Source organism: Colobus angolensis, unplaced genomic scaffold, assembly GCF_000951035.1.
Source record: "Colobus angolensis palliatus isolate OR3802 unplaced genomic scaffold, Cang.pa_1.0 Scaffold14, whole genome shotgun sequence".
In the NCBI taxonomy this organism is placed as follows: Eukaryota; Metazoa; Chordata; class Mammalia; order Primates; family Cercopithecidae; genus Colobus; species Colobus angolensis.
In genome coordinates, this window is record NW_012114488.1 from 1,157,308 (window position 1) to 1,177,081 (window position 19,774).

Consider the following 19,774-nt stretch of genomic DNA (forward strand, 5'->3'; position numbering starts at 1 on the left):
AGCTGGGGCGGGGGGGAAGGGGGTGGCAGCGCCGGCAGAGCGGAGGCGGGTCTCACGTGGGCCAGCGCAGAGCCTGCGGAAGGGACGGATGCGGATCTCTTGGCTGTCACCTTGAAAGTGACCGAGGAGCTTGACGGTGCACTCCTTACGCCGCCCACCCGGGCCCGGCGGTCCCAGCCTTCTCACTGGGTCCCTTCTCAGCGGAAGCAAGCGGGGCCGAGAAAGCAGGTCGAATGGGGTTGCTGCAGGTCCCAAGACCCCTCGCCGCGCCTGGCTACTTTCTGCAGCTCGTTTGCACTTTTCACGCTCTAGAAAAATCCACTCTTAATTAAGGTGACCTTATTGACTACTCTGTAGCACTTAGTAGACTTAGGTGTTTACTGACGAACCTTTTTCTTTTTTGAAGACGTACTCCTTTCTACCAAGTTGTTTGTTGATTTTGACTTGGAGTAATTTGGGCCTAGGAAGGAAGAGGTTAATTCTTCATTTAGCCTGCGTAGTTACACATACTCTGTTAAAGACTGTTTATTTGAAATAGTGTTCTAAGAAAGGAAATCCAGTGTGTTTTGTTTGTTTCAATGAAACCAAAGTCTTAGGCAAAACGGTGGGTGAAAGCTTTCAAGTTTTACCAGGTGCAGGTGATTGGAAGTCAATCATCACTAAATCACAGCGCTGCGGCTGGAGGGTTGGGGGGGGGGCGGGTGTTACGAGTGGATTTCAAGAGGAAGGGAGGCAATGCAGGAGGGAGGGGATTAAAAAAGAGAGTCATTGCTTCCTGGGAACCAGTGACCTCCTTAAGGAGGCTATATAGAAGATAACAGTGCATGGATAACTTTAAAAGGAATTGCATAAACAGAATTGCAATTCTGTAGACAAGTTTCTTTTTCAGAGATGATTAGGGCAGGAAATGGACAATTTAAATTAAAATGATGATATCCTGTTAGTACAGTGCTTTACAGTGTAGAAAGTGCTGTTACAGATTTTTTTTTTTCCTTAGGCAGTATATTCCATTAGGAAAGCTATACAAAGAAAAGATTAGAACTACATGCTTATCCTTAAAACCAAAACTAAAATCCTTAGAAGTGGAATTTAGTTTAAAATAATATGTAGTTATTTATGTAGCTTGCGCTAGCTTTTTTCACCTATTCTTTTTAAAATCAGGTTTATGAAGAGAAAATAGTTTTGGGTAGATCTGCTTGGTAGAAAATCATGCTTGGAACAAAACCTTTTAATTATATGTCAATAAGTCAAGGTTACATTTTGGAGTATAATAGGGTTATAAAATTCTGGATAAATATCTTAAAATTTTTGGAAACCTGCAGTTATTAGACTCAAGCATTTAAAAAGCCTGTTACTTAATAGCGCTGGTCTGTTAACCCTGTTTGTTTTGATTTCAAAAGTAATCCATGCTTGCTGTATAAAAATAGGTAGATTGAGAAAAGTGAGTTAAGCAGTTTCATCAAAGAGAATCACAGTATTTCAGAAAATACTTGTTAATATATAGAAAAATTTTTTTTTACAGTTATATAGTTTACCTAAATATACTGTTGCATGCTAGGTTTTTTGCTGCTTAATATATCATGAAAAATTTTCCATGTGGTTAAATCTTCAAAAATCTTAGTGGTTACTTGATATTACATTACATAGATGTATCAAACTGGTTTTCATTTATTTCCACTTACTATTACTAAATATACTTTTGCAACAAATACCTTTTCAAAACTTTATGTGCAAGGTTAATATCCTTAGAGCCCTTGAAATACAGTTGTTAGTTGGAAGATCTCCTCATGCATATTGATCATTTGCTTTCCAAAAAATGTTTAACCAAATTATGTTCCCACCAGCACTCAGAATACTGGTGTTACCATATTCTTGTCGTCATGGAGACTCATCCTTAAAAGGAAAAAAAAAAAATTCTTCCCAGTTTATAGGTGAACGGTGCTTTCTCTATATTTGAACTTTGTTTGGTTACAGATGATTTGAACACCAAAATCTAGTTGTTTTCCATTTTGAAATTTAACATAGTGCCAGATTTTTCTCCTGGGATATTAGTTTTTTTTTTCCATTAATTCATAAGAACCTTTTATGGATTGATAGTAAATCTTTGCCATTCATATTGCAGATACTTTTCCCTTTTTATCTTTGCTTTATATATTTACAGTGTTTTTGACATACACAAGTTTCTTTAATGTTGATAAATGTGTTGACTTTCTCAAAACAGAATTTTTAACACTTCTAAATCTTAGCTTCAGAACTATATGTGACTGGTAGAAGATTTAAAAAAAATTTTCCAGTGGCTCACACCTCTAATCCCAGCACTTTGGGAGGCCGAGGCGGGTGGATCACAAGGTCAGGGGTTCGAGACCAGCCTGGGCAACATGGTGAAACCCTGTCTCTACTGAAGATACAAAAACTTAGCTGGGTGTGGTGGTGTGCACCTGTAATCTCAGCTACTTGGGAGGCTGAGGCAGGAGAATCGCTTGAACGTGGGAGGCGGAGGTTGCAGTGAGCCAAGATCACTCCAGTGCACTCCAGCCTGGGTGACAGGTCAGAACTCTGTCTCAAAAAAGAAAAGAAAAAAGAAAAAAAATTCCCCAAATTCTGAATTAGAATCTTTTCAAATTCATTACAAGAACTTCAATATCCTGGAGTAGAGACTGTTGCAAAACTAATTGCATTTGTTGATGAGAAACCATTGGGCTTGGTATATACTATTAGGAACAGCATCGTTTGAAATCAGAGCAGAAAGTTTTAAATCCCAAAGATTGGATGTTTTCAGATCTGTTATTCTGTGATTATACAAAGTAGGCTCACACTCCATTTATTTTCGGTAATCTATTTGTAGTATCATTTTGCCAGATTCTTCTTTTTATAGTCATTATTGTGGTTTCATACGGACTTGTTGATAATGAGTCTTGTCTTGATGTCCAGACAAATGTACTGTATATGTAGTTAAAAAATTTCCGGGATTAATTTCCAACACTGCTACTCAGCAAACTATTTATTTGAGGGGGGGGAAACACATCTTCCTGATTTCTCAAAGTTGAGTTCTTTCTCTGTGTTGTGAAAGCTTAAATACACCCTGAAAGTCCTCACTGAAAGAAGTTGTTCTCCGTCAGAGCCTGAGTCCCTTTTATTTCCCAAGCTTACAGCATAAGAGTAAGCAATAGGACCGCATGTGAGCCATAAGGATGAAATTGGAGTTCAGGGTCTGTGTGCTTAGGGGCACTTAAAAATGGCCTCAGTCTTCCTCTGGAGGAAGGCAGGCCCCGGAGGAAGGCGACCACTTAGCAGCGGGTACAGTGGTGACTGTGGTCTCTTGAGAGGAGGATGGGTGATCCCACCCTGCAGGAAATGAAGGACTAGATGCAGTGGTATGAACTTAGCTAGCTTGAAATCTGGCCCCAAAAAGCCTACTCTGACCAGGAAGTCTGTCTACGTGGTTTAGGATGGTCCAGTATAACCAGGAGTTGAGTTTGACTAGTAATACCTTCTTATTTTATTATTTTGTTTTATTTCATTTTATTTTATTTTATTTTTTGAGACAGAATATTGCTCTGTCACCCAGACTGGAATACAATATAGCTTACTATAGCTTACTGCAGCCTTCACGTCCCAGGCTCAAGTGATCCTCCCACCTCTGCCTCCTGAGCATCTGGGACTACAAGTATGTGCCGTCATGCCTGGCTAATTTTTGTATTTTTTTGTAGAGACAAAGTTTCGTTGTGTTGCCCAGGCTGGATTTGAATTGTTGGGCTCGAGCAAATTCTGCCACTTCAGCCTCCCATAGTGCTAGGATTATAGGCATGAGACACTGCCCCCAACCTAAACATTTCTTTCTTTCATTTTTTTTTTTTTTTATTAAGATGGAGTCTCACTCTGTCACCCAGGTTGGAGTGTAGTGGTGCGATCTCGGCTCACTGCAACCCCCACCTCCCAGGTTCAAGTGATTCTCCTGCCTCAGCCTCATGAGTAGCTGGGATTACATGTGTGCGCCACCTTGCCTGGCTAATTTTTGTATTTTTAGTAGATACAGGGTTTCACCATGTTGGCCAAGCTGGTCTCGAACTCCTGACCTCAGGTGATTGCCTACCTCAGCGTCCCAAAGTGCTGGGATTACAAGTGTGAGCCACTGTGTCTGGCCTAAAAGTCTGGCCTCAAAATTTATTTCTAAACCAAGTTCTGTAGATGATTGCCCTGATGATGGTTATTTATTTATTTTCTTAGAGAAAAATCCCTCAGTAATCTTTGAAATTACTCTTGGATATGGGGCAATTTTCCATGATGACATTAATGCGTGACTTTTTCATGTTCACTTGGCCTTAGATGGTAAAAAAGACTGCCATTTTGGAGATGACAAATTGGGGGGCTCTTTGCCATGTGGATACACAGGGTAAAACTTCGTTTTCATACACTATAAGCAGATTGGCAACTTGTGATTGCCCTGATATGTAAATGTTGCACAATCAAGGAAGAAAGGGTGGGTTTTCTGAACAAATTTAGAGTGTAAACAAGGTCGAACTTGGAAGTGCTTCACTTAAGTAAATAGCTTTCAGGTACTTCAGAAGTACGTATTTGCATATAAATCTTGATTACAAAATAACTTTGTTCATTAAAGCTTAGACTTCAAGCTGTATATTGTAAAGTAATAGAAATGTATTTATTCAAAGGTAAACTGCATTTAAATCTTGCTAGCAGGCCCCTGTCTAAATTAAGAATGTTCTTGCCTGCACACTAGTTACATATTTTCATTCTAACCTAGAAACTTTAATTTTGAAATTGTAAAATTAAGTGAAGATAATCTTAAGGTCACTTCAAGTTTCTCATGAGGAAACATGTTTACTTTTGGAGTGGCGTTGATTAGAATCTTTTTGAGCAGTGAAAGAAGATGAAGTGCAGGTCCTGAGTTTCTCAGACTAGCTGGGAAGGGCAAAGGGTTGCAAGGAGGCCGCACCTCCTGGGAGTGGAGTTTGCCCTGAAATTGCACTGATTTCAGATTTCAGTGAGGTTGTGTGGAGTGGAAAGGGAGGCTTGACAAGCTGGTAGGTTTTCCTTAGACTTTAAGCTCCATACTGAAGAGTAATAAAAATGTATTTATTTTAAAATGAGCTACATTTAAGCCTTGCTAGCAGACCCATATCTAAATTAAGTATGTTCTCGGAGCTGGGCACGGTGGCTCATGCCTGTAATCCCAGCACTTTGGGAGGCCAAGCTGAGCGGATCACTTGAGGTCAGGAGTTCTAGACTACCCTAGCCAACATGGTGAAACCCCATCTTTACTACAAATACAAAAATTTAGCTGGGTGTGGTCGCAGGTGCCTGTAATCTCAGCCACTGGGGAGGCCAAGGCAGGAGAATTGCTTGAACCCAATTCTCCTGGAGGTTGCAGCGAGCCGAGATCACACCACTGCCCTCCAGCCTGGCCAACAGAGTGAGACCCTCTCAAAAAAAAAAAAAAAAAAAAAAATGTTCTTGGGCCTGGCTCAGCGGCTCACACTTCTAATCCCAGCAATTTGGGAGGCCAAGACAGGTGGATCCCCTGAGGTCAGGAGTTTGAGACCAGCCTGGCTAACATGGTGAAACCCCATCTCTATTAAAAATACAAAAGTAGCCGGTGTGGTGGCGGGCACGCCTGTATCCCAGCTACATGGGAGACTGAGGCAGGAGAATCCCTTGAGCCAGGGAGGCGGAGGTTGCAATGAGCCGAGATCACACCACTGCCCTCCAGCCTGGGTGACAGAGTGAGACTCTGTCTAAAAAGAAAAAAATAATGTTCTTGTATACACATTAGTTACATTAATAAAAGTAAGAAAAACCACACATTTTAGCCTGATGCTAACCTAGAAGCTTTATTGGTAGGACACAGTGTGAACACAGCTAAAGGGAAGAACAGACTAGGAACAGATCAGTCTTTCAGGTAAGATGTATTGGAAGAGGTTTTTAAACCATTAAATGACCTTATTCTTTTAAATGCAGAAATGTGTACCTTATAAGTAAATTGTGTCTTAAGCTTGATGCAGAAGAAAATTAGTATTTACATTTGAGGACTAATCAAATGTAATTATTCTGATCTTCTGTTAACTAAAACATTGAAGGAGATTTTGTGTCCTAAAATGACGTTGAGAAGAGAATCTTGGGAAAGACTCATACTTATCAGAAGAGTAGAAGAAGAGGCATAACATACATTGTTGTGTAAATAGTGTTTGTGACAGTGTTCATTAAGTCTTGACTGTTGGGTAGTTAGCTTATCTTCTGTGCTTTTTGTACATGGGAAACATGGTAATATTTAACTCCAGCATTATTTACATTCTACCAATCTGGATGAAAAGAATCAATATTTCTTCCCCTTATTTCAGATAAGCAGTTCATATGAGGTGTTCAGCAGTGTTCAATGACAAATTAGAGATTTATTTTCCTTTATGTTCATTTTGTAGATTTTTGAATGATTGTTAGCAGTGAATGATAAGAAGTTGAAACTGCATGTCCTTTTAAAACATAGTTTACTTGGCTAGCTTTATGGAACAAAAATAGAACCCAGCACAGATATGAGCAGTTTCTGAGATGACATTGAAACATAGACCTACCCCCCTTCCCCTGACCCCTGGGTCAAGGTGGTTGAGTCATATTTCCCAGAATTCTGATTAAATCACCTTGCACTATTAAAATCTTATTTCTTGTTATACAGTAAACTGCTACACTGTAATTATTTCATTGGTAGTCAAATTACAGAATTGAACCATATTTGCTTATTACTGTGACCCTAAGCCAGTAGGCTTTAACTGAAGTGAGGATTGCAGAAGTCCTTGCCGGTGGTCAGGATCGGGTGGAGGGATATTGGAGAACGAGGAATGGATTTGAAAGGGCTGAGCCATGCCAGGACCTAGCTACCAGGAAAAATTCACTTGTTTTATTAGATCCCCAGTCTAGGTCCCACATACAGAACCAAGTCATTTATACATAGTGTGTGATTAGGCTCATATTTTCATGTCAAACGATAAATAAAAAGCATGAGCAAAAATCCTTGCTGTTAAAATGTTATATTTGATTTTCTTTTTTCTTTTATCTCTTTTTTTTTTGAGACGGACTTTTGCTCTTCTTGCCCAGGCTGGAGTGCAGTGGCACGATCTTGGCTCACTGCAGTCTCTGCTTTCCGGGTCAAGCGATTCTCCTGCCTCAGCCTCCTGAGTAGCTGGGGATACAGGCATGCGCCACCATGCCTGTCTAATTTTGTATTTTTAGTAGAGACAGGGTTTCACCATGTTGGTCAGGCTGGTCTCGAACTCCTGACCTCAGGTAATCCACCCTCCTTGGCCTCCCAAAGTGCTGGGACTACAGACGTGAGCCTCTCGGCCTGGTCTGTGTTTGGTTTTCATCAGCCTCAGCCATTTTTGAACACTTTCTATGGGCCAAACCCTGTGAGGTAGAAGACAAAAAAAAGAATTTGACCTTTTTTCTTGGAGGAGTCAGAGAAACTCTGATCATTGTGAAAAGTGCAGTTTTGGAAATGTTAGTAAGTATTCGTGTTGCTTGAAATATTCTCCCAGGTTGTTAACATTGGTCCCTGCCTTGAAAATTCCACCTGCTGTCTTGACCAAAGTTTGGTCACATAGGCTGTGTTAACATTCTTGGTTATATAAAACATCCTTATCCTTAATCATGCTTACCCTTTTCCTTCTCACCAAAAGGATTGAGAAGGAAAATACTTAGCACAGAACTCTTTGGTGTCTCTTAATTTCTCTCAGTGAGAATCTTTAGTTACCTTTTCCAGTATCTTTTTGCCACATCTTGTAAGCTTCTTAAGGATAGGGTCTAAATCTTCAGATGTCGGGTACATTTTTACTGTTATAATTTTTTCTCCCAGATGTGCTCTGGAATAAATCATCTAGAGCTCTGACGGCATGGGAATTTGAAATTATTTTTTCAGATAGTCACAGCTACTGGAAGGTCTTTTAAACCACAGGTATTAATTTCCTTACTACTTTTCTCTGCCTTGCTCCTTGCCCTCTCCTCTTGCCCTCACTCCCTCATCCAGTGTTTCATACTCAGCAAGCAGAGGGAAGGTAGCTCACCCTCAGTCTTGTGTCCGACTGAAAGGCCACAGCTTTGGGAGCAGAGCATCAGAGCTGGAAGGTGCCAAGTTTCCTGTTCCTTCTGAGTTACTGTTTTATTATGAAGAGTCAGTTTCAGAACATCTGGCATACCCATGTACTAATACATGTATGTAATTGATTCCACTCCTGATTTATTACATTCTCTATTCGTGCAGACAATCACAAGTTGACAATTTCTCTTGACTAGGGACTTGGGCTGTTTTCTGTTTAGAGAAATAGGTAGGTACAACTTAAAGAGGAATTCAGATAACTTTTCAGGCTAGGATTGTTCTTTCTCATTACATCTAATAAGATTTGTGTTTCAGAGTAGTTTTGCATTTATGTAAAACTTTTCAATAGTTCACTAGACTTGCTGGTTATTGAACTTGATTTAATGCTCTGAAGAAGTATTTTCTGTTTAATGTTAAAAAAATTGTTTTGCTTTCTGATTTGTTTTTTTTTTTTTTGGAGACAGAGTCTTGCTCTGTCACAGGCTGGAGGGTGGTGGTGTAATCTCAGCTCACTGCAACCTCCGCCTCCTGGGTTTAAGCGATTCTCATGCCACAACCTTTTGAGTACCTGAAACTACAGGTGTGTGCCACTATGCCTGGATGATTTTTGTATTTTTGGTAGAGACAGGGTTTCCCCATGTTGGCCAGGCTGGTGGTGATCTCCTGGCCTCAAGCGATCTGCCCACCTCAGCCTCCCAAAGTGCTGGGATTACAGGCGTAAGCCTCCGTTTCCAGCCTTGTGATGTTGCTTTATAGTGTTTTTAATGGCACCTGTGCAGAGGGGTTTACTTACTCTTAATTTGAATTTGAAAGACTAGGGTCTATCCATGAAAAAGGAGGTAAGAAAAATCCTACATTTCTGTTTCTATGAGGAAACCTAAACCATTTTATATTGCAGATAAGACTATTTTGTTGGAAAGTGCTGGTTATAGCTTATTTTTTTTTTTTTTTTTTTGAGACGGAGTCTTGCTCTCACCCCCGGGCTGGAGTGCAGTAGCCAGATCTCAGCTCACTGCAAGCTCCGCCTCCCGGGCTTACGCCATTCTCCTGCCTCAGCCTCCCGAGTAGCTGGGACTACAGGCGCCCGCCACCTCGCCCGGCTAGTTTTTTGTATTTTTTAGTAGAGACGGGGTTTCACAGTGTTAGCCAGGATGGTCTCGATCTCCTGACCTCGTGATCCACCCGTCTCCGCCTCCCAAAGTGCTGGGATAGCTTGAGCCACCAAGCCCGGCCGGTTATAGCTTATTAAGCTGAACATTTAAAAATATATAACCTTGTAGATATATAATCAAATGAAAATTATTTTCTCCTTATATAGTGTCAGTTATTTTGATCTTGAATGAGTAGCCCTCCATCCTTCAGTGCTGGGGACTGCTTTTCTTCTCTCCTTCCTCCTGTTTTTGTTGAATTTGGAATACTAAAACAAAGAGAGGTATTTTACCGTTTAGCTAGATTTCGCCCCCCGTGACATCCATTGTGCTACCCTGGGGACATACTTTATTATAGCATTGGAAAAGTGTTATGGGTATCAAGAACGTTTGGTGCAATACTGTCATCGAGAGTGTACAGACTTAACAGGCGAAATTGGGTTCATGTCTGAGATTTTCCTATGAGCCATGTGACCTCGGGTGAAATTTCATTACCTTTGCTCCCTAGTTGGCTCATCAGGACGCTGGGAGGTGGGGGGGCGGGGATAGTACCTTGTGTCCTGGGGTTATTCTGATACAGGTGCCAGGTATATAGAAGATGATCAGTTGGTGCTAATAACCATCCTTTCTCTCTAGTTCTAAATCTTCTGATTCATAGATGGGTGTTTCATTTAGTTTCTGCAGCTTAGCCTTGGTGGAGGTGTTGCTTGGATCTGCTGGTGCTGTCTGTTGGGAGTTAAATTCTAGGCTCAGGAGGCTGATAACTTTCCCTCTTCCTTAGGAAGAATAGATTTGTACCAAACATTGGAGATTGTTTATTCTCAGACTCCAGCTTTGTCACCTCTTGTTTTTCTTGAAAGTTTAAGTCTAGTGAGCTGCTGATACTCCAGTTGAACTGTATTTTCAAAAAATTAAAGCAGATACTTTTATCTTTGGTAAAGTCTGTAAATTATGTTGCCCGTTTGCTATCAGTCAGCACAGTCAAAAAACAAGTGAGTCATCACTTTGAACTTATCTTGCACTTGTGGATATTACAGTACTAACATTCCCTGTTCCAATTTTTCACCTGTAACATAGTCCAGAGTATTTGTATTTTAGAGTTTCAGTTGTAAAATGTTACTATTAATATATAGTATATAAATATAAAAGCAATTCTGTATTTTCATCTTTTAAGCATAGTGAAATATTAATTTCCTATGTTTTTGGCAAGCACATTCTAAATATGATATTAAGAACTGGTCACAATGGCCCTGTGGTTGGGCAGAGCAAATCATGAGTGCTCTCTTTTATACTGAAGGAGACTGGGGAGCAGAACTATTTGGATAAATGTTTTATCTTGTGGAGAGTAAGTTATGGAACTGGGACTGGACTTCTACCAGTCCGTTTTCCACGCCCAATATGATATTGTTATTTGACTAGTTTTAATGCTAGTGGAAGTAATAAGTTTCTGTTGCCAGGTTTTTCTATACATTGGTGCTGAAATGGGATAAAAGTCGTGCAGCAGTTCCCCCCACCCCCTGATAGTTTGCTCTGTCACCCAGGTTGGAGTGCAGTGGTGCGATCTGGCTCACTGCAACCTCCACCTCCTGGATTCAAGCGATTCTCTTGCCTCAGCCTCCTGGGTAGCTGGGATTACAGGTGCCTGCCACCATGCCCGGCTAATTTTTGTATTTTTAGTAGAGATGGGGTTTCACCATGTAGGCCATGCCGGTCTCGAACTCCTGACCTCAAGTGATCCACCTGCCTTGGCCTCCCAAAGTGCTAGGATTACAGGAGTGAGCCACCGTCCCGGGCCAAGCCATGCAGTAGTTGTGATATGTAAAATTTCAAATGGCATAGCTGAGAATTACAGTTTGTTTTCCCATTTTCTAATCACAGAACGTAAAACCAAATGTTAAATGTTGTAGACCATTCAGATTAGTAGCACAAGTGACAAATTGACAGAGATCATTACAATCATGTATTCTGCTTACATAGGACTTTATAGCTTTCAGACTGCTTTTTTCAATAAGTCCTAATAGAACTCTATAGAAACAATCATTTGAATAATTAGATTTTTTTGTATCTCATTTTATAGATTAGCAGTCTGAAGTCTTAAATGTCGGATAGAAACTAATTTTTTTTTCCCTGAAAGTTTTTTTTTTTTTTTTTTGAGACGGAGTCTTCCTCTGTCACCCAGGCTGGAGTGCAATGACGTGATCTCGGCTCACGGCAACTTCCGCCTCCCGGGTTCAAGCAGTTCTCCTATGTCAGCCTCCCAAGTAGCTGGGACTACAGACGTGTGCCATCATGTCCAGCTAATTTTTTGTATTTTTAGTAGAGGCAGGGTTTCACCATGTTAGCCAGGGTGGCCTTGATTTCCTGATCTTGTGATCCACCTGCCTCGACCTCCCGAAGTGCTGGGATTACAGGTGTGACTCACCATGTCCAGTCGAAACCTTCTTTAAAAGTAGAAATCTTGAATTCTGTTTCCTTATTGTAAGCTACAGAGAGGCAGGTAATGAGTGGAGGAAATGGAGGTAATCCCAGATAGAAATGGAAGTAGGAGGTGAGGCCAGTGTCAGAACTGGGAAGGGATGAATGCCCTTACAAAACCACAGTTTCAGCTGAATATCAGTCATGATTTTTAGCCCTAAAACTCATCAGTTCTCTATTTCCAAATTGTCTTCTAAGGAATATGCAGGGTTGGGACTGTACAAGTAGGCCCTGTTTGGAGGTTGGCTGTCCTTGGGCTGCTGCTGTGAGTGAAATGTGTATATACAGTCACCTTCTGTTAAAGAACTCTTACTGGCCAGCAGAAAGCCTACGATAGGTAATCATTTTCAAGAAAAGAGTGCAGGAAGTCGATGTTTAATAAAGGTTGGGAGGTATAAGGTGAGGTGCCAAATTGCGTAACTACGCTCACGTAAAGACATTTTCCATTTGGTGTTGGCATGATTCAAATGGAAAATTATTTCCTTTTCACCAAGTGGACTTTGAAGGGGGATGACAACTCTGAAGTTTCTAAACAAGGAAATGTTCATGGTCATTTAACACTTTGGGGTAGAGATTTTATATTTCAGCTGTAAACTCTGCCCTGCCCATGCGATCTACCCCCCACGTACCTCAAACAACCTGTGCTGCCTTTTAGGTATTTAAAAAAAACTGACTGCATATAATTTAAAATCCAAAAGCAGCCGGGTGCAGTAGCTGACACCTGTAATCCCAGCACTTTGGGAGGCCTAGGCGGGTGGATCACCTGAGGTTGGGAGTTGGAGACCAGCCTGACGAATGTGGAGAAACCCTGTCTCTACCACCAATACAGAATTAGCCGGGCGTGGTGGCACATGCCTGTAATCCCAGCTACTCGGGAGGCCGAGGCAGGAGAATTGCTTGAACCTGGAAGGCGGAGGTTGCAGTGAGCCAAGATCATGCCATTGCACTCCAGCCTGGGCAACAAGAATGAAACTCTGTCTCAAAAAACAAACAAACAAAACAGACAACTAAAAGCATGCATGGTCTGTACATCATATCATTTCTTTAGCATAACTGTACAGTCTTTGAGAATGCCTTTGATAAGCTCTGGGTGTAGATGGTGGTTTTAATTATTTACTTCTGTACAAACAGCTCGTTGTATAAAAAAAAGTAAATACTTTGGGTCCAGTGCTATCCTGAAACTTACTGTTTTGCCTCTTGTTTACTGATTTTCATGAAAAAGGTTACTTTCTGATGGAATTTTGAAAATCATCTACAGTATGATGTGATATCTAAGAGAGCAAGGACTTTATTTTGTTCCTTCCTCTGGGAGGAGTATTTAGAATTGTGCTTTTTATTTTTATTTATTTATTCTTTTATTTTTTTTGAGATGGAGTCTTGCTCTGTCACCTGGGCTGGAGTGCAGTGGCCGGATCTCAGCTCACTGCAAGCTCCGCCTCCCAGGTTTACGCCATTCTCCTGGCTCAGCCTCCCGTGTAGCTGGGACTACAGGCGCCCGCCACCTCGCCTAGTTAGTTTTTTGTATTTTTTAGTAGAGACGGGGTTTCACCGTGTTAGCCAGGATGGTCTCGATCTCCCGACCTCGTGATCTGCCCGTCTCGGCCTCCCAAAGTGCTGGGATTACAGGCTTGAGCCACCGCGCCCGGCCGTGTGCTTTTTATTTTTGTTCAATGCATTGTTGAAGGAATGTTGACTTAGATTGAGAAATATAGTTGAGAGTCTTTGAAGTCCGTTGGGTTAGGACTGCAGGCAACTGGCACGTGATCCTTCCTGACCTGCTTTTCAAGGTAGTTGTTTAGTGTGTGGCTGTTTGTACCCTACTGGGTTGTGGCCAGAGACCTACTTGAGTAGAAGGGTCTAGATGAGTATGTTCAGCATGTAACAGTAAAAGATGAAATTCTGAGTAAAGAGACAAAAATGGTAACTAGTAACTGTCGTTAACATTTAAGGGTTTCAGTTGGGTAGGAAGGATTAGTTGGCAAGCAGATTACAGAAAAAGAATGCGGAAAAAAAATCTGTAGATTCCAACAAGAATTCATAAATATGTTTCAGAATACACACTGCTGTTCACTACCATGTGATCTTTGAAACAGTGTTTGAGATAAAATTATCATGAAATGCAGCGCACCTGACTTAAGTGTGCAATTATATGAGTTTTGACAAATACACATCGGTGTAACCATCACACCAATCAAGATACAGAATGTGTCCATCACCCACACAGAATGCCTTTTTTTTTTTTTTAGATGGAGTTTTGCTCTTGTTGCCCAGGCTGAAGTGCAATGGCGCTATCTCGGTTCACTGCAGCCTCCGCCTCCCGGGTTCAAGCCATTCTCCTGGCTCAGCCTCCTGAGTAGCTGGGATTACAGGCACCCGCCACCATGCCCAGCTAATTTTTTGTATTCTTGTAATGATGGGCTTTCACCATGTTGACCAGGCTGGTCTTGAACTGCTGACCTCAGGTGATCCGCCCGTCTCGGCCTCCGAAAGTGCTGGGATTACAGGCGTGAGCTTCCGCGCCCAGCCAGAAAGTCTTCTTGACTGGATGAATATGCCATTGAGCTTTGGTTGTCAGAAAAGTGAGGATGATAATAAGGCTTGTTTTACAAGGTTCTTGACGTAACAGTAGCCACGTACAATTGTGTGTTAGAAAGTTTCAAAAATTTTATGTAACTGTAAAACAGCCCGATGAGATGGATTGTTGAATCAGTTTTTATCCATGAGGAAAATGAGGCAAGAATGTTTTTGGCTTGTAACAGTTCCTGGTTCAGTTTGGGAGCTCCTTGATAAAAGTATGCTCCCCATGTGAGCTGGCTATAGGATCCATATATAGGTTCATAGCCATGCAGACCTAGCAAGTGTTTAGGTGGTTTGATTATTGTGAGAAGGAGGGCGGAAATAGATCAAGAGTACACATTGGAGTAGAGTTTAAGGTCCATTGCTGCTATTTATTCACTCTGTTTTGAGCAAGGTACTCACCTTCTGGAAAGATCAGGTTTAGCATCTCAAAGGAGGAGGGATGGGGGAATGTGACTGTCATGTGACCTGTCTGTCCCATGGGACTGTCTACTGGGAGGACGACTGTGGGAACATTGTGGACTTCGAAGAGCTGTGCACTGATGTCGTCATCTTTACCCATGGTGGAGGCTGTGGCCTGTTCCTCATCCTGGCCTCACACACTGTGCTGGCCTGGAGTGGAGCAGTGGGATTGACAGGGTGTCAGGGAGTGGTGGCCCCTCTTTGTCAGTCCTTGGATGTGCCAAACACTGTGTTTACACAGCGCTTTCTCTCACCAGCCCTTCTGATGTCCAGAAGCTTCCGATCGCTTTTCAGCAATGAGGTCAGTGTCACTCTACAATGCTTGTCAAGTGTACTAGGAAAGAGTCTTCTTAAAAAAATTCTACTTATATTTTCTTTCTGAAATGTATAGCCATGATACAAAACAGTATGTGCTGGTGTGAGGTGGATGAGTTCGTAAGGGATCCGAAGAACTGATGTGCTGTGGCCTGAGCGAAATTCTTTTGTGATAAAGCTCTGCTCCCGCAGTGTGTTACATGTTGATTGTTAACATAGCTCCTTAACTCTTAATAGTAAACGTGGAACCCAGCTCCTTCATACCGCTCGGGTGGATCCATTTCTTCCAGCCCCAGCCAGTCTCTCAACTACAGAAGCAGGTGGGACACTTACACATTGTGACCCCAAATGGAACTTTATTTCTTTATAACCCAACTGCCCCACACATCCTCATTTCCCCTCACTTGTAGAGAACATATAATGTAGCAACCTCAAGGTAACTCATTGTTTTTTGGTTTCAAACAGTCGCTTGCAGATAAATATCCACTTGAGGATGTTAAGTGTGGTCAGTTCACGCTTCCTATCTGAGACTCTTCTCTCCTGTGAAGGATGGATTTCCTCCTTCCTCAGCGGCACACCCACTTCTGAGATGGTGCCTGGGTCCTGGAGGAGCTTTTAGCGTATGGCAGGGGGTGAGGGCTGTCTGGTGCCAGGCACTGCCTTCCAGACCTCTCTGGCCTCAACGGAAACAGCTCATCCGGGTTGGTCTTTGGGTCCCTCTGTCCCAGGCTCGTGTGTGTGTTGGTGAATGTGGGCTCTGAGGTGGCTTCCATTGCAAGAAGGGTCAGAATAGACTGACCCTTCCTGGATGTGTTCTAGGCCGCCTTTTTTTTATTTGTTTGTTTTTTCCGGAGATGGGGTCTCGCTCTGTCACCCAGGCTGGAGTGCATTGGCATGATGATGGCTCACTGCAGCCTGTAACTCCTGGGCTCCAGTGATCCTCTGGGGTCAGCTTCCTGAGTAGCTGGGACTATGGGCATGTGCCCCCACGGCTGACTAATTTTTAAATTTTTTAGGGACAGGGTCGCGCTGTGTTGCCCAGGCTGGTCTTAAACTGGGTTCAATACGTTATTTTGCCTTGGCCTCCCAGAGTGCTGGGATTACAGGCATGACCCACCGTACCTGGCCTTAGGCCTTTGCTGATCCATCGGCCCTCTCAGTACTTCCCTTGGTGTGTTTCTTTCTCTCCTGCTGTGTTGCTTTGATCTTTGCAGAGGTGAGAAGCTGCCCTCCAGATTTCACCACTGCCTTTCTCATCTACATCAGAGGTTCCAAGTGTGCGTCTGTGACCCTGGGGTGCCTAGTGACAGAATGTTGACTTGGACATGGTGAGATGGAATAAAAATACAATGTTGGCCGGGTGCGGTGGCTCAAGCCTGTAATCCCAGCACTTTGGGAGGCCGAGACGGGCGGATCACGAGGTCAGGAGATCGAGACCATCCTGGCTAACATGGTGAAACCCCCTCTCTACTAAAAAATACAAAAAAACTAGCCGGGCGAGGCCGGGCGCGGTGGCTCAAGCCTGTAATCCCAGCACTTTGGGAGGCCGAGTCGGGCGGATCACGAGGTCAGGAGATCGAGACCATCCTGGCCAACATGGTGAAACCCCGTATCTACTAAAAATACAAAAAACTAGCCGGGCGAGATGGCGGGCGCCTGTAGTCCCAGCTACTCGGGAGGCTGAGGCAGGAGAATGGCGTAAACCCGGGAGGCGGAGCTTGCGGTGAGCTGAGATCCGGCCACTACACTCCAGCCTGGGCGACAGAGCGAGACTCTGTCTCAAAAAAAAAAAAAAAAAAAAAACTAGCCGGGCGAGGTGGCAGGCGCCTGTAGTCCCAGCTTACTGGGGAGGCTGAGGCAGGAGAATGGCGTGAACCCGGGAGGCGGAGCTTGCGGTGAGCTGAGATCCGGCCACTACACTCCAGCCTGGGCGACAGAGCGAGACTCTGTCTCAAAAAAAAAAAAAAAAAAAATACAATGTACCAGGATTTTCATTAGGCTATATGTATATTACTTAAACTAAAGGAATGTTCTTTATGCCGCGGTTTTGTACCCCCTTCACTTTTTGTGTTAAAAAATGTCCTTTTATAATGGGTTGGCAGTAGTACACATTTTGTCTGAAGTGCCCTTCATGGCGAAATTAAAGCTGACATCCCCGTGCTGTCTCTGCAGAGTTTTGGAGTGGGGATGTCCTGAGTCCATAAAATCTGAAAGGCAGAGAAGCATTTCCCTGTCTCTGCCTTAGTCTCAGCTCAAGCTTTATCTTCTTCTGGAAGGGACACTTCACTGTTTTCTCCATATCTGTAAAAATGGAGCCTGTTCTCTGGGTCCCTTTAGCCTCCAGTCGCTTCTATCTTTGCAGTTTCTGTAATTATTTCCTTGTCCATTTTTGTCTTCTTGGCTGAACTGTAGGCTCTTTGAAGGCTGGGACCATCTTATTGAGCGTTGTGTCCCCATCACCTAGCAAAGAAGCTGGCGTGTGATAGAGGACATAGGAATGTTTGTTGCATGAATAAAAGTTCTTGTTATAGGCGGGGCACAGAGGATCACACCTGTAATCCCAGCACTTTGGGAGGCTGAGGCAGGTGGATCACTTGAGGCCAGGAGTTCAAGACCAGCCTGGCCAACATGGTTAAACTCCATTTCTACAAAAAATACAAAAATTAGCCGGGCATGGTGGTGCACACTTACAATCCCAGCTACTCAGGCAGCCAAGGCCCGAGAATCTCTTGAAGCTGGGAGGCGGAGGTTGCAGTGAGCCAAGATTGCGCCACTGTACTCCAGCCTGGGTGATAGAGCAAGAGTCTATTTCAAAAGAAAAAGTTCTTTTTGTTATAAAAAGGTCACTCGGTAGCAGGGATAAGGAAGCTGACAGAGTGGTGTGAGAAGTGCCCCCATTGTGTAGCCATGGAACTTCTCTAAGACTGTTCTGTGCACTATTGTATACATTCCTCTTTTTGTAGCCAGTTGGAAATACATTCCTCTTTTTGTAGCCAGTTGGAACTCTGAATATAGTAAAAATTACACAGGGATCATTTCATTCTTGAAAGTCTCTAATATGGTGGCTCATGCCTGTAATCTCAGCACTTTGGGAGGCTGAGGCGGGGAAATCACCTGAGATCAGGAGTTGGAAACCAGCTTGGTCAACATGGTGAAACTTCATCTGTACTAAAAATACAAAATTAGCCGGGCATGGTAGCGTGCGCCTGTAATCACAGCTATCTGGGAGGCTGATGCTGGAGAACCGCTTCAATCTGGGAGGTGGAGGTTGCAGTGAGCCGAGATGGCGACATTACACTCTAGCCTGGGCAACAAGAGTGAAACTCCATCTCAAAATCAAAAACAAAACAGTTGTAAGAAAATTAGCAGGGTTTAGATTCTCAACTAAAACATCTTACATCGATGTCACAGCAGGGAATAGGAGTATTCTCAACTGTAACTGTGGATTCAGTTAAACCACACTGCCATTTTGCCTAAAACAGCTAAGCTATAGGAAGTTAGTATCAAATGAGAGATGTTATTTTATTTAACTTATGATTAGATGCTTTATACAGAGTTGAAATCACTTGGAGAAAGGCATGAGTGGATACTGAACTATTTGCTTTTAAAACGTTTGGGGGCTGTTGAATTCCACAAATCTCAATTGGGTGAGCGTGGGTAGAACATTTCTCTCCCATCTTTCAGTGGAAATCTTCATTGCGTTCATCTCTGCCTTTAAGCTCTGAGTGACCTTCATGTCATCGGGGCCCACAGGTCTGTGGGAATCGGAGTGGTGGTCCGGGCCTTGGTCACTGGTGTTTGTTGACCACAGCAGAGCCTCAGATTGCCGTTAAGGATGGAGTCTGTTACTGAATTGTTTGTTGAGAAATTACTGCTGGGGGCACTTAGTTGGTGTCTGTCTTGCTTGAGCTTCAGATACCAGTGATTGTAAAGGCCGTCATCAACAGGCTGTCAGACCCTTGGAAGTCAGACTCAAGGACCATCTTCATGGAGCCTCAGGCTGAGCTGAACACATTAGCCCCAGGAATACAAAGCTAAACAATGTCCAACTTGTGAATTTCCACATTCTTCTCATAGCACAACAGCATGCACATTGCATATCTTTTTATTTAAAAAAAAAATTACATCATCTCCTCCTCCATGTCTAGTGAGGACAGAGTCTGAGGCCTGGTATGCTCCCTCTTCCTACACTCCCATCTAAGAAAGTCAGAAAGTGGCCAGTCCTGGAGCACTGAGACTTTGTTCTGCTTGTGAGGATAAGAGAGGGAACTTGGCTGGTCCGTGTTGTATTCCTTTGTTTTCCTGGCACACCGCCACCTTTAGCAGTCTCTGGAAAATTCCAACTCCAGAATGGATAGAATGGAGAGAACACCTCACTCACCTTCACAGCCAGAGACTCCACTAGGCAGGTGGTGATTGTCAGAGCCAGGACCAGTGAGTGAATCCTCTTTATTTCTTGGAGCTGTAGCTCAGAGTCAAGCCAGGTTGCCTTCTGAAATACAACGGCCAACATGTTATCCTTATTGTGTTCTTAAGGGTGTTTTTGTTTGTTTGTTTGTGTGTTTTGTTTTGTTTTTGAGACAGTTTCACTCTTTTTGCCCAGGTTGGAGTGCAATGGCACAATCTTGGCTCACTGCAAACTCCGCCTCCCAGGTTTAAGCAATTCTCCTGCCTCAGCCTCCTGAATAGCTGGGAT

At 43.0% G+C, this 19,774-nt stretch overlaps 1 protein-coding gene across 2 annotated transcripts in view; it reads left to right on the forward strand.

Moving 5' to 3' along the window:
- Nucleotides 1-16: 16 nt before the first annotated feature.
- Nucleotides 17-19,774, forward strand: part of MTUS1 (microtubule associated tumor suppressor 1) — a 161,317-nt gene continuing 141,559 nt past the window's right edge. For both annotated transcript variants that reach the window (XM_011934873.1, XM_011934875.1), the window contains exon 1: nt 17-333. The gene's annotated coding sequence lies outside the window, so the exon portion shown is untranslated. The remainder of the gene's footprint in view (nt 334-19,774) is intronic.